This window comes from Oncorhynchus masou, unplaced genomic scaffold (genome assembly GCF_036934945.1).
Source record: "Oncorhynchus masou masou isolate Uvic2021 unplaced genomic scaffold, UVic_Omas_1.1 unplaced_scaffold_1702, whole genome shotgun sequence".
Classification (NCBI taxonomy): domain Eukaryota; kingdom Metazoa; phylum Chordata; class Actinopteri; order Salmoniformes; family Salmonidae; genus Oncorhynchus; species Oncorhynchus masou.
The window spans coordinates 106849-119954 of NW_027007177.1; the positions used below are offsets into that span (position 1 = coordinate 106849).

The window sequence follows — 13106 nt, forward strand, 5'->3', positions numbered from 1 at the left end:
ATGAAAAAGAAGACGAAAATACAAGGAAGTGCAGACGCCTAGGTAACTGACGAGAAAGTGTGAATATTTTCCAGAGCTGGGTAGTGTGGCCAAGCGGTCTAAGGTGCTGGATTAAGGCTCCAGTCTCTAAGGAGGCGTGGGTTCAAATCCCATCACTGCCATCTTTATTGAGTTTGTTTGCGCAACTGTCACATGTTCTGCTTTATTTCAGCGTTTTTACTTTCATGTTTGAATTTTTCCAGAGCTGGGTAGCGTGGCCGAGCGGTCTAAGGCGCTGGATTAAGGCTCCAGTCTCCAAGGACACCAGACAAATAAAGGGAATCCAGGCCTTAGCCTAGTTCCCACTTCTGACACCGGACAAATAAAGGGAATTTACCCTAGTTCCCACTTCTGTTTTTGAAATTATCTGCTGTGTTTTTCAAATTCAATCTGCTTCAGACATAAAAGCAGAAACAAATTTTCAGTGTACACAATGCAAGAAAGAGCAACATGAGATAAATTAAGATTTTTAAAAAGAGAATCAAAAAAAGATGACGGAAGCAAGAGCAACATGAGATACATAAATATTTTAAAGAAGAAAATGAAAAAGAAGACTAAAATACAAGGAAGTGCAGACGCCCTAGGTAACTGACGAGAAAGTGTGAATATTTTTCCAGAGCTGGGTAGTGTGGCCGAGCGGTCTAAGGCGCTGGATTAAGGCTCCAGTCTCTAAGGAGGCGTGGGTTCAAATCCCACCACTGCCATCTTTATTGAGTTTGTTTGCGCAATCTGTCACATGTTCTGCTTTATTTCAGCGTTTTTACTTTCATGTAGGGCCATGCAAGGGAGAAAAGAACAAATGTTGTGTGTCACGGATGGGGTTCCAACTCAATAGTGTAGTCCATCGCCTTAACCAACCAGCTACCAAGTCCTGTGCTCTTGTGCTGGCAGTTGCACCTCCTTCCGGTGGTTGTTCATGTCAAAGCCTTGATGGTAAACAAGGAAAGTTGGGCTGAGCAAGGCGACGACCCAGCAGTCCATTTTAACAGTGGGTAATGTGGCCGAGCTGTCCAGAGTACTGGATTTAAGGATCCATTCTTTCAGAGATGTGGGTTTAAAGTCCACCGCTGCAACGTTTTCTCAACAGAAAACTGTAATGTAATTCCAAACAAGGCCACCAAGGACACCAGACAAATAAAGGGAATCCAGGCCTTACCCTAGTTCCCACTTCTGTTTTTGAAATTATCTGCTGTGTTTTTCAAATTCAATCTGCTTCAGACATAAAAGCAGAAACAAATTTTCAGTGTACACAATGCAAGAAAGAGCAACATGAGAAAAATTAAGATTTTTAAAAATAGAATCAAAAAAAGATGACGGAAGCAAGAGCAACATGAGATACATAAATATTTTAAAGAAAAAATGAAAAAGAAGACGAAAATACAAGGAAGTGCAGACGCCCTAGGTAACTGCATATTTTTCCAGAGCTGGGTAGTGTGGCTAGGTCTAAGGTGCTGGATTAAGGCTCCAGTCTCTAACGAGGTGTGGGTTCAAATCCCATCACTGCCATCTTTTTTGAGTTTGTTTGCGCAATCTGTCACATTTTCTGCTTTATTTCAGCGTTTTTACTTTCATGTAGGGCCATGCAAGGGTGTGGCCGAGCGTGGGTCTCGTCAAAGGCGCTGGATTAAGGCTCCAGTCTCCAAGGACACCAGACAAATAAAGGGAATCCAGTCAACAGAAAACCTTAGCCTAGTTCCCACTTCTGTTTTTGAAATTATCTGCTGTGTTTTTCAAATTCAATCTGCTTCAGACATAAAAGCAGAAACACATTTTCAGTGTACACAATGCAAGAAAGAGCAACATGAGATAAATTAAAGATTTTTAAAAAGAGAATCAAAAAAAGATGACGGAAGCAAGAGCAACATGAGATACATAAATATTTTAAAGAAAAAAATGAAAAAGAAGACTAAAATACAAGGAAGTGCAACGCTCTAGGTAACTGACGAGAAAGTGTGAATTTTTTTCAGAGCTGGGTAGTGTGGCCGAGCGGTCTAAGGCGCTGGATTAAGGCTCCAGTCTCTAAGGAGGCGTGGGTTCAAATCCCACCACTGCCATCTTTATTGAGTTTGTTTGTGCAAGCTGTCACATGTTCTGCTTTATTTCAGCGTTTTTACTTTCATGTAGGGCCATGCAAGGGAGAAAAGAACAAATGTTGTGTGTCACGGATGGGGTTCCAACTCAATAGTGTAGTCCATCGCCTTAACCAACCAGCTACCAAGTCCTGTGCTCTTGTGCTGGCAGTTGCCTCCTTCCGGTGGTTGTTCATGTCAAAGCCTTGATGGTAAACAAGGAAAGTTGGGCTGAGCAAGGCGACGACCCAGCAGTCCATTTTAACAGTGGGTAATGTGGCCGAGCTGTCCAGAGTACTGGATTTAAGGATCCATTCTTTCAGAGATGTGGGTTTAAAGTCCACCGCTGCAACATTTTCTCAACAGAAAACTGTAATGTAATTCCAAACAAGGCCACCAAGGACACCAGACAAATAAAGGGAATCCAGGCCTTACCCTAGTTCCCACTTCTGTTTTTGAAATTATCTGCTGTGTTTTTCAAATTCAATCTGCTTCAGACATAAAAGCAGAAACAAATTTTCAGTGTACACAATGCAAGAAAGAGCAACATGAGATAAATTAAGATTTTTAAAAAGAGAATCAAAAAAAGATGACGGAAGCAAGAGCAACATGAGATACATAAATATTTTAAAGAAGAAAATGAAAAAGAAGACGAAAATACAAGGAAGTGCAGACGCCCTAGGTAACTGACGAGAAAGTGTGAATATATTTCCAGAGCTGGGTAGTGTGGCCAAGAGGTCTAAGGTGCTGGATTAAGGCTCCAGTCTCTAACGAGGTGTGGGTTCAAATCCCATCACTGCCATCTTTTTTGAGTTTGTTTGCGCAATCTGTCACATTTTCTGCTTTATTTCAGCGTTTTTACTTTCATGTAGGGCCATGCAAGGGAGAAAAGAACAAATGTTGTGGTCACGGATGGGGTTCCAACTCAATAGTGGTAGCATTCACAGAGCTGTTGGTCAAAGCCTTGATGGTAAACGTGGGCCGAGCGGTCCATTTTAACAGTGGGTAAGGCGCTGGATTAAGGCTCCAGTCTCCAGAAAAGTAATGACACCAGGACAAGATAAAGGGAATCCAGGCCTTACCCTAGTTCCCACTTCTGTTTTTGAAATTATCTGCTGTGTTTTTCAAATTCAATCTGCTTCAGACATAAAAGCAGAAACAAATTTTCAGTGTACACAATGCAAGAAAGAGCAACATGAGATAAATTAAGATTTTTAAAAAGAGAATCAAAAAAAGATGACGGAAGCAAGAGCAACATGAGATACATAAATATTTTAAAGAAGAAAATGAAAAAGAAGACTAAAATACAAGGAAGTGCAAACGCTCTAGGTAACTGACGAGAAAGTTTGAATTTTTTCCAGAGCTGGGTAGTGTGGCCGAGCGGTCTAAGGCGCTGGATTAAGGCTCCAGTCTCTAAGGAGGCGTGGGTTCAAATCCCACCACTGCCATCTTTATTGAGTTTGTTTGCGCAAGCTGTCACATGTTCTGCTTTATTTCAGCGTTTTTACTTTCATGTAGGGCCATGCAAGGGAGAAAAGAACAAATGTTGTGTGTCACGGATGGGGTTCCAACTCAATAGTGTAGTCCATCGCCTTAACCAACCAGCTACCAAGTCCTGTGCTCTTGTGCTGGCAGTTGCACCTCCTTCCGGTGGTTGTTCATGTCAAAGCCTTGATGGTAAACAAGGAAAGTTGGGCTGAGCAAGGCGACGACCCAGCAGTCCATTTTAACAGTGGGTAATGTGGCCGAGCTGTCCAGAGTACTGGATTTAAGGATCCATTCTTTCAGAGATGTGGGTTTAAAGTCCACCGCTGCAACGTTTTCTCAACAGAAAACTGTAATGTAATTCCAAACAAGGCCACCAAGGACACCAGACAAATAAAGGGAATCCAGGCCTTACCCTAGTTCCCACTTCTGTTTTTGAAATTATCTGCTGTGTTTTTCAAATTCAATCTGCTTCAGACATAAAAGCAGAAACAAATTTTCAGTGTACACAATGCAAGAAAGAGCAACATGAGATAAATTAAGATTTTTAAAAAGAGAATCAAAAAAAGATGACGGAAGCAAGAGCAACATGAGATACATAAATATTTTAAAGAAGAAAATGAAAAAGAAGACGAAAATACAAGGAAGTGCAGACGCCCTAGGTAACTGACGAGAAAGTGTGAATATTTTTCCAGAGCTGGGTAGTGTGGCCGAGCGGTCTAAGGCGCTGGATTAAGGCTCCAGTCTCTAAGGAGGCGTGGGTTCAAATCCCACCACTGCCATCTTTATTGAGTTTGTTTGCGCAATCTGTCACATGTTCTGCTTTATTTCAGCGTTTTTACTTTCATGTAGGGCCATGCAAGGGAGAAAAGAACAAATGTTGTGTGTCACGGATGGGGTTCCAACTCAATAGTGTAGTCCATCGCCTTAACCAACCAGCTACCAAGTCCTGTGCTCTTGTGCTGGCAGTTGCACCTCCTTCCGGTGGTTGTTCATGTCAAAGCCTTGATGGTAAACAAGGAAAGTTGGGCTGAGCAAGGCGACGACCCAGCAGTCCATTTTAACAGTGGGTAATGTGGCCGAGCTGTCCAGAGTACTGGATTTAAGGATCCATTCTTTCAGAGATGTGGGTTTAAAGTCCACCGCTGCAACGTTTTCTCAACAGAAAACTGTAATGTAATTCCAAACAAGGCCACCAAGGACACCAGACAAATAAAGGGAATCCAGGCCTTACCCTAGTTCCCACTTCTGTTTTTGAAATTATCTGCTGTGTTTTTCAAATTCAATCTGCTTCAGACATAAAAGCAGAAACAAATTTTCAGTGTACACAATGCAAGAAAGAGCAACATGAGATAAATTAAGATTTTTAAAAAGAGAATCAAAAAAAGATGACGGAAGCAAGAGCAACATGAGATACATAAATATTTTAAAGAAAAAAATGAAAAAGAAGACGAAAATACAAGGGTGCAGACGCCCTAGGTAACTGACGAGAAAGTGTGAATATATTTCCAGAGCTGGGTAGTGTGGCTAGGAGGTCTAAGGTGCTGGATTAAGGCTCCAGTCTCTAACGAGTGGGTTCAAATCCCATCACTGCCATCTTTTTGAGTTTGTTTGCGCAGTCACATTTTCTGCTTTATTTCAGCGTTTTTACTTTCATGTAGGGCCATGCACGGGTAGCACGGGTAGCATTCACAGAGCTGGGTAGCGTGGCCGAGCGGTCTAAGGCGCTGGATTAAGGCTCCAGTCTCCAAGGACACCAGACAAATAAAGGGAATCCAGGCCTTAGCCTAGTTCCCACTTCTGTTTTTGAAATTATCTGCTGTGTTTTTCAAATTCAATCTGCTTCAGACATAAAAGCAGAAACAAATTTTCAGTGTACACAATGCAAGAAAGAGCAACATGAGATAAATTAAGATTTTTAAAAAGAGAATCAAAAAAAGATGACGGAAGCAAGAGCAACATGAGATACATAAATATTTTAAAGAAGAAAATGAAAAAGAAGACTAAAATACAAGGAAGTGCAAACGCCTAGGTAACTGACGAGAAAGTGTGAATATTTTTCCAGAGCTGGGTAGTGTGGCCGAGCGGTCTAAGGCGCTGGATTAAGGCTCCAGTCTCTAAGGAGGCGTGGGTTCAAATCCCACCACTGCCATCTTTATTGAGTTTGTTTGCGCAATCTGTCACATGTTCTGCTTTATTTCAGCGTTTTTACTTTCATGTAGGGCCATGCAAGGGAGAAAAGAACAAATGTTGTGTGTCACGGATGGGGTTCCAACTCAATAGTGTAGTCCATCGCCTTAACCAACCAGCTACCAAGTCCTGTGCTCTTGTGCTGGCAGTTGCACCTCCTTCCGGTGGTTGTTCATGTCAAAGCCTTGATGGTAAACAAGGAAAGTTGGGCTGAGCAAGGCGACGACCCAGCAGTCCATTTTAACAGTGGGTAATGTGGCCGAGCTGTCCAGAGTACTGGATTTAAGGATCCATTCTTTCAGAGATGTGGGTTTAAAGTCCACCGCTGCAACGTTTTCTCAACAGAAAACTGTAATGTAATTCCAAACAAGGCCACCAAGGACACCAGACAAATAAAGGGAATCCAGGCCTTACCCTAGTTCCCACTTCTGTTTTTGAAATTATCTGCTGTGTTTTTCAAATTCAATCTGCTTCAGACATAAAAGCAGAAACAAATTTTCAGTGTACACAATGCAAGAAAGAGCAACATGAGATAAATTAAGATTTTTAAAAAGAGAATCAAAAAAAGATGACGGAAGCAAGAGCAACATGAGATACATAAATATTTTAAAGAAGAAAATGAAAAAGAAGACGAAAATACAAGGAAGTGCAAACGCTCTAGGTAACTGACGAGAAAGTTTGAATTTTTCCAGAGCTAGGTAGTGTGGCCGAGCGGTCTAAGGCGCTGGATTAAGGCTCCAGTCTCCAAGGACACCAGACAAATAAAGGGTTCAAATCCCACCACTGCCATCTTTTTTGAAATTATCTGCTGTGTTTTTCAAATTCAATCTGCTTCAGACATCAGAAACAAATTTTGTTCAATGAAAGAGCAACATGAGATAAATTAAGATTTTTAAAAAAGAGAATCGATGACGGAACTTTCATAAATATTTTAAAGAAGAAAATGAAAAAGGACTAAAATACAAGGAAGTGCAAATCTAGGTAACTGACGAGAAAGTGTGAATTTTTCGAGCTGGGGTTCCAAGGTCAAAGGTGTAGTCCATCAGTCTCTAAGGTGGGTTCAAATCCCAGCCACCATCTTTTTGAGTTTGTTTGCTCTTGTGCTTTATTTCAGGTGGTTGTTTTACTTTCATGCCTTGGTGAAAGCTGTCAGGTAGCATTCACAACAAGTGGCCGGCTGGGGTTTTCTCAACAGAAGGCGCTGGGCTCCAGTCAAGGCCAAGGACACCAGACAAATAAAGGGAATCCAGGCCTTGTGCCTAGTTCCCACTTCTGTTTTGAAATTATCTGCTGTGTTTTCAAATTCAATCTGCTTCAGACATAAAAGCAGAAACAAATTTTCAGTGTACACAATGCAAGAAAGAGCAACAGCAGTCCATTTTAACAGTGGGTAATGTGGCCGAAGCTGTCAACAGAGATACATGGATTTAAAGATCCATTCTTTCAGAGATGTGGGTTTCAAGTCCACTAGGTAACTGCAAGTTTGTTTTCTCAACAGAAAACTGTAATGTAATTCCAAACAAGGCCACCAAGGACACCAGACAAATAAAGGGAATCCAGGCCTTACCCTAGTTCCCACTTCTGTTTTTGAAATTATCTGCTGTGTTTTCAAATTCAATCTGCTTCAGACATAAAAGCAGAAACAAATTTTCAGTGTACACAATGCAAGAAAGAGCAACATGAGATAAATTAAGATTTTTAAAAAGAGAATCAAAAAAAGATGACGGAAGCAAGAGCAACATGAGATACATAAATATTTTAAAGAAGAAAATGAAAAAGAAGACTAAAATACAAGGAAGTGCAAACGCTCTAGGTAACTGACGAGAAAGTTTGAATATTTTTCTAGAGCTGGGTAGTGTGGCCGAGCGGTCTAAGGCGCTGGATTAAGGCTCCAGTCTCTAAGGAGGCGTGGGTTCAAATCCCACCACTGCCATCTTTATTGAGTTTGTTTGCGCAATCTGTCACATGTTCTGCTTTATTTCAGCGTTTTTACTTTCATGTAGGGCCATGCAAGGGAGAAAAGAACAAATGTTGTGTGTCACGGATGGGGTTCCAACTCAATAGTGTAGTCCATCGCCTTAACCAACCAGCTACCAAGTCCTGTGCTCTTGTGCTGGCAGTTGCACCTCCTTCCGGTGGTTGTTCATGTCAAAGCCTTGATTGTAAACAAGGAAAGTTGGGCTGAGCAAGGCGACGACCCAGCAGTCCATTTTAACAGTGGGTAATGTGGCCGAGCTGTCCAGAGTACTGGATTTAAGGATCCATTCTTTCAGAGATGTGGGTTTAAAGTCCACCGCTGCAACGTTTTCTCAACAGAAAACTGTAATGTAATTCCAAACAAGGCCACCAAGGACACCGGACAAATAAAGGGAATCCAGGCCTTACCCTAGTTCCCACTTCTGTTTTTGAAATTATCTGCTGTGTTTTCAAATTCAATCTGCTTCAGACATAAAAGCAGAAACTAATTTTCAGTGTATACAATGAAAGAGCAACATGAGATAAATTAAATTTTTGGAAGAAAGCAAGAGCAACATGAGATACATAAATATTTTAAAGAAGAAAATTAAAAAGAAGACTAAAATACAAGGGAGTGCAGACGCCTAGGTAACTGACGAGAAAGTGTGAATTTTTTCCAGAGCTGGGTAGTGTGGCCGAGCGGTCTAAGGCGCTGGATTTAGGCTCCAGTCTCTAAGGAGGCGTGGGTTCAAATCCCACCACTGCCATCTTTATTGGGTTTGTTTGCACAAGCTGTCACATGTTCTGCTTTTTTTCAGCGTTTTTACTTTCATGAAGGTTCATGCAAGGGAGAAAAGAACAAATGTTGTGTGTCACGGATGGGGTTCCAACTCAATAGTGTAGTCCATCGCCTTAACCAACCAGCTACCAAGTCCTGTGTTCTTGTGCTGGCAGTTGCACCTCCTTCCCGTGGTTGTTCATGTCAAAGCCTTGATGGTAAACAAGGAAAGTTGGGCTGAGCAAGGTGACGACCCAGCAGTCCTTTTTAACAGTGGGTAATGTGGCCGAGCTGTCCAGAGTACTGGATTTAAGGATCCATTCTTTCAGAGATGTGGGTTTAAAGTCCACCGCTGCAACGTTTTCTCAACAGAAAACTGTAATGTAATTCCAAACAAGGCCACCAAGGACACCAGACAAATAAAGGGAATCCAGGCCTTACCCTAGTTCCCACTTCTGTTTTTGAAATTATCTGCTGTGTCTTTCAAATTCAATCTGCTTCAGACATAAAAGCAGAAACACATTTTCAGTGTACACAATGCAAGAAAGAGCAACATGAGATAAATTAAGATTTTTAAAAAGAGAATCAAAAAAAGATGACGGAAGCAAGAGCAACATGAGATACATAAATATTTTAAAGAAAAAAATGAAAAAGAAGACGAAAATACAAGGTAGTGCAAACGCTCTAGGTAACTGACGAGAAAGTTTGAATTTCTTCCAGAGCTAGGTAGTGTGGCCGAGCGGTCTAAGGCGCTGGATTAAGGCTCCAGTCTCCAAGGACACCAGACAAATAAAGGGAATCCTGTCCTTAGCCTAGTTCCCACTTCTGTTTTTGAAATTATCTGCTGTGTTTTTCAAATTCAATCTGCTTCAGACATAAAAGCAGAAACAAATTTTCAGTGTACACAATGCAAGAAAGAGCAACATGAGATAAATTAAGATTTTTAAAAAGAGAATCAAAAAAAGATGACGGAAGCAAGAGCAACATGAGATACGTAAATATTTTAAAGAAGAAAATGAAAAAGAAGACTAAAATACAAGGAAGTGCAAACGCTCTAGGTAACTGACGAGAAAGTTTGAATTTTATCTAGAGCTTGGTAGTGTGGCCGAGCGGTCTAAGGCGCTGGATTTAGGCTCCAGTCTCTAAGGAGGCGTGGGTTCAAATCCCAGCACTGCCATCTTTATTGAGTTTGTTTGTGCAAGCTGTCACATGTTCTTCTTTATTTCAGTGTTTTTACTTTCATGTAGGGCCATGCAAGGGAGAAAAGAACAAATGTTGTGTGTCACGGATGGGGTTCCAACTCAATAGTGTAGTCCATCGCCTTAACCAACCAGCTACCAAGTCCTGTGCTCTTGTGCTGGCAGTTGCACCTCCTTCCGGTGGTTGTTCATGTCAAAGCCTTGATGGTAAACAAGGAAAGTCGGGCTGAGCAAGGCTACGACCCAGCAGTCCTTTTTAACAGTGGGTAATGTGGCCGAGCTGTCCAGAGTACTGGATTTAAGGATCCATTCCTTCAGAGATGTGGGTTTAAAGTCCACCGCTGCAACGTTTTCTCAACAGAAAACTGTAATGTAATTCCAAACAAGGCCACCAAGGACACCAGACAAATAAAGGGAATCCAGGCCTTACCCTAGTTCCCACTTCTGTTTTTGAAATTATCTGCTGTGTTTTTCAAATTCAATCTGCTTCAGACATAAAAGCAGAAACAAATTTTCAGTGTACACAATGCAAGAAAGAGCAACATGAGAAAAATTAAGATTTTTAAAAGAGAATCAAAAAAAGATGACGGAAGCAAGAGCAACATGAGATACATAAATATTTTAAAGAAAAAAATGAAAAAGAAGACTAAAATACAAGGAAGTGCAGACGCTCTAGGTAACTGACGAGAAAGTGTGAATAATTTGCCAGAGCTGGGTAGTGTGGCCGAGCGGTCTAAGGCGCTGGATTAAGGCTCCAGTCTCTAAGGAGGCGTGGGTTCAAATCCCACCACTGCCATCTTTATTGAGTTTGTTTGTGCAAGCTGTCACATGTTCTGCTTTATTTCAGCGTTTTTACTTTCATGTAGGGCCATGCAAGGGAGAAAAGAACAAATGTTGTGTGTCACGGATGGGGTTCCAACTCAATAGTGTAGTCCATCGCCTTAACCAACCAGCTACCAAGTCCTGTGCTCTTGTGCTGGCAGTTGCACCTCCTTCCGGTGGTTGTTCATGTCAAAGCCTTGATGGTAAACAAGGAAAGTTGGGCTGAGCAAGGCGACGACCCAGCAGTCCATTTTAACAGTGGGTAATGTGGCCGAGCTGTCCAGAGTACTGGATTTAAGGATCCATTCTTTCAGAGATGTGGGTTTAAAGTCCACCGCTGCAACGTTTTCTCAACAGAAAACTGTAATGTAATTCCAAACAAGGCCACCAAGGACACCAGACAAATAAAGGGAATCCAGGCCTTACCCTAGTTCCCACTTCTGTTTTTGAAATTATCTGCTGTGTTTTTCAAATTCAATCTGCTTCAGACATAAAAGCAGAAAAAAAAATCAGTGTACACAATGCAAGAAAGAGCAACATGAGATAAATTAAGATTTTTAAAAAGAGAATCAAAAAAAGATGACGGAAGCAAGAAGAGCAACATGAGATATACATAAATATTTTAAAGAAGAAAATGAAAAAGAAGACGAAAATACAAGGAAGTGCAGACGCCCTAGGTAACTGACGAAAGAAAGTGTGAAGTATATTTCCAGAGCTGGGTAGTGTGGCCGAGCGGTCTAAGGTGCTGGATTAAGGCTCCAGTCTCTAAGGAGGCGTGGGTTCAAATCCCACCACTGCCATCTTTATTGAGTTTGTTTGCGCAATCTGTCACATGTTCTGCTTTATTTCAGCGTTTTTACTTTCATGTAGGGCCATGCAAGGGAGAAAAGAACAAATGTTGTGTGTCATGGATGGTGTTCCAACTCAATAGTGTAGTCCATCGCCTTAACCAACCAGCTACCAAGTCCTGTGCTCTTGTGCTGGCAGTTGCACCTCCTTCCGGTGGTTGTTCATGTCAAAGCCTTGAAACAAGGAAAGTTGGGCTGAGCAAGGCGACGACCCAGCAGTCCTTTTTAACAGTGGGTAATGTGGCCGAGCTGTCCAGAGTACTGGATTTAAGGATCCATTCCTTCAGAGATGTGGGTTTAAAGTCCACCGCTGCAACGTTTTCTCAACAGAAAACTGTAATGTAATTCCAAACAAGGTCACCAAGGACACCGGACAAATAAAGGGAATCCAGGCCTTACCCTAGTTCCCACTTCTGTTTTTGAAATTATCTGCTGTGTTTTTCAAAATCAATCTGCTTCAGACATAAAAGCAGAAACAAATTTTCAGTGTACACAATGCAAGAAAGAGCAACATGAGATAAATTAAGATTTTTAAAAAGAGAATCAAAAAAAGATGACGGAAGCAAGAGCAACATGAGATACATAAATATTTTAAAGAAGAAAATGAAAAAGAGGACGAAAATACAAGGGAGTGCAGACGCTCTAAGTAACTGACGAGAAAGTGTGAATTTTTTTCTACAGCTGGGTAGTGTCCGAGCGGTCTAAGGCGCTGGATTTAGGCTCCAGTCTCTAAGGAGGCGTGTGTTCAAATCCCACCACTGCCATCTTTATTGAGATTGTTTGCGCAAGCTTTCACAGGTTCTGCTTTATTTCAGTGTTTTTACTTTCATGTAGGACCATGCAAGGGAGAAAAGAACAAATGGGGTTCCAACTCAATAGTGTAGTTCATTGCCTTAACCAATCAGCCACCATGTCCTGTGCTCTCGTGGTGGCAGTTGCACCTCCTACCGGTGGTTGTTCACGTCAAAGCCTTGATTGTAAACAAGGAAAGTTGGGCTGGGCTGTGTGACGACCAAGCAGTCCATTTTAACAGTGGGTACTGTGGCCAAGCTGTCCAGAGCACTGGATTTAAGCATCCAGTCTTTCAGAGATGTGGGTTCAAATTCCACGGCTGCAACATCTTCTCAACAGAAAACTGTAATGTTTTTTCAAACAAGGCCACCAAGGACACCGGACAAATAAAAGGAATCCAGCCTTTACCCTAAATCCCATGTCTGTTTTTGAAATTATATGCCGTGTTTTCCAAATTCAATCTGCTTCAGGCATAAAAGCAGAAACTAATTTTCTAATGTGCACAATGGAAGAAATAGCAACATGAGATACATAAAGATTTTAAAGAAGAAAATTAAAAAGAAGACTAAAATACAAGGGAGTGCAGACATTCTAGGTAACTGACGAGAAAGTGTGAATTGTTTTCTACAGCTGGGTAGTGTGACCGAGCAGTCTAAGGCGCTGGATTTAGGCTCCAGTCTCTAAGGAGGCGTGGGTTCAAATCCCACCACTGCCATCTTTATTGAGTTTGATTGCGCAAGCTGTCACATGTTCTGCTTTATTTCAGTGTTTTTATTTTCATGTAGGGCCATGCAAGGGAGAAAAGAACAAATGTTGTGTGTCACGGATGGGGTTCCAACTCAATAGTGTAGTCCATCGCCTTAACCAACCAGCTACCAAGTCCTGTGCTCTTGTGCTGGCAGTTGCACCTCCTTCCGGTGGTTGTTCA

The 13106-nt window shown here is 41.6% G+C and overlaps 12 non-coding genes across 12 annotated transcripts; all 12 read left to right on the forward strand.

Moving 5' to 3' along the window:
• Positions 1 to 79: 79 nt before the first annotated feature.
• Positions 80 to 161, forward strand: trnal-aag (transfer RNA leucine (anticodon AAG)). The gene has a single exon. It is a non-coding gene; the product is annotated as a tRNA-Leu (tRNA).
• Positions 162 to 661: 500 nt separating this feature from the next.
• trnal-aag (transfer RNA leucine (anticodon AAG)) lies at positions 662 to 743 on the forward strand. Its single transcript has one exon. It is a non-coding gene; the product is annotated as a tRNA-Leu (tRNA).
• Positions 744 to 2011: 1268 nt separating this feature from the next.
• trnal-aag (transfer RNA leucine (anticodon AAG)) lies at positions 2012 to 2093 on the forward strand. Its single transcript has one exon. It is a non-coding gene; the product is annotated as a tRNA-Leu (tRNA).
• Positions 2094 to 3474: 1381 nt separating this feature from the next.
• trnal-aag (transfer RNA leucine (anticodon AAG)) lies at positions 3475 to 3556 on the forward strand. The gene has a single exon. It is a non-coding gene; the product is annotated as a tRNA-Leu (tRNA).
• A 737-nt stretch (positions 3557 to 4293) lies between these two features.
• On the forward strand, positions 4294 to 4375 carry trnal-aag (transfer RNA leucine (anticodon AAG)). The gene has a single exon. It is a non-coding gene; the product is annotated as a tRNA-Leu (tRNA).
• Positions 4376 to 5663: 1288 nt separating this feature from the next.
• On the forward strand, positions 5664 to 5745 carry trnal-aag (transfer RNA leucine (anticodon AAG)). The gene has a single exon. It is a non-coding gene; the product is annotated as a tRNA-Leu (tRNA).
• Positions 5746 to 7634: 1889 nt separating this feature from the next.
• On the forward strand, positions 7635 to 7716 carry trnal-aag (transfer RNA leucine (anticodon AAG)). Its single transcript has one exon. It is a non-coding gene; the product is annotated as a tRNA-Leu (tRNA).
• A 708-nt stretch (positions 7717 to 8424) lies between these two features.
• Positions 8425 to 8506, forward strand: trnal-uag (transfer RNA leucine (anticodon UAG)). The gene has a single exon. It is a non-coding gene; the product is annotated as a tRNA-Leu (tRNA).
• Positions 8507 to 9612: 1106 nt separating this feature from the next.
• On the forward strand, positions 9613 to 9694 carry trnal-uag (transfer RNA leucine (anticodon UAG)). Its single transcript has one exon. It is a non-coding gene; the product is annotated as a tRNA-Leu (tRNA).
• Positions 9695 to 10430: 736 nt separating this feature from the next.
• trnal-aag (transfer RNA leucine (anticodon AAG)) lies at positions 10431 to 10512 on the forward strand. The gene has a single exon. It is a non-coding gene; the product is annotated as a tRNA-Leu (tRNA).
• Positions 10513 to 11256: 744 nt separating this feature from the next.
• trnal-aag (transfer RNA leucine (anticodon AAG)) lies at positions 11257 to 11338 on the forward strand. The gene has a single exon. It is a non-coding gene; the product is annotated as a tRNA-Leu (tRNA).
• Positions 11339 to 12811: 1473 nt separating this feature from the next.
• trnal-uag (transfer RNA leucine (anticodon UAG)) lies at positions 12812 to 12893 on the forward strand. The gene has a single exon. It is a non-coding gene; the product is annotated as a tRNA-Leu (tRNA).
• Positions 12894 to 13106: the final 213 nt, after the last annotated feature.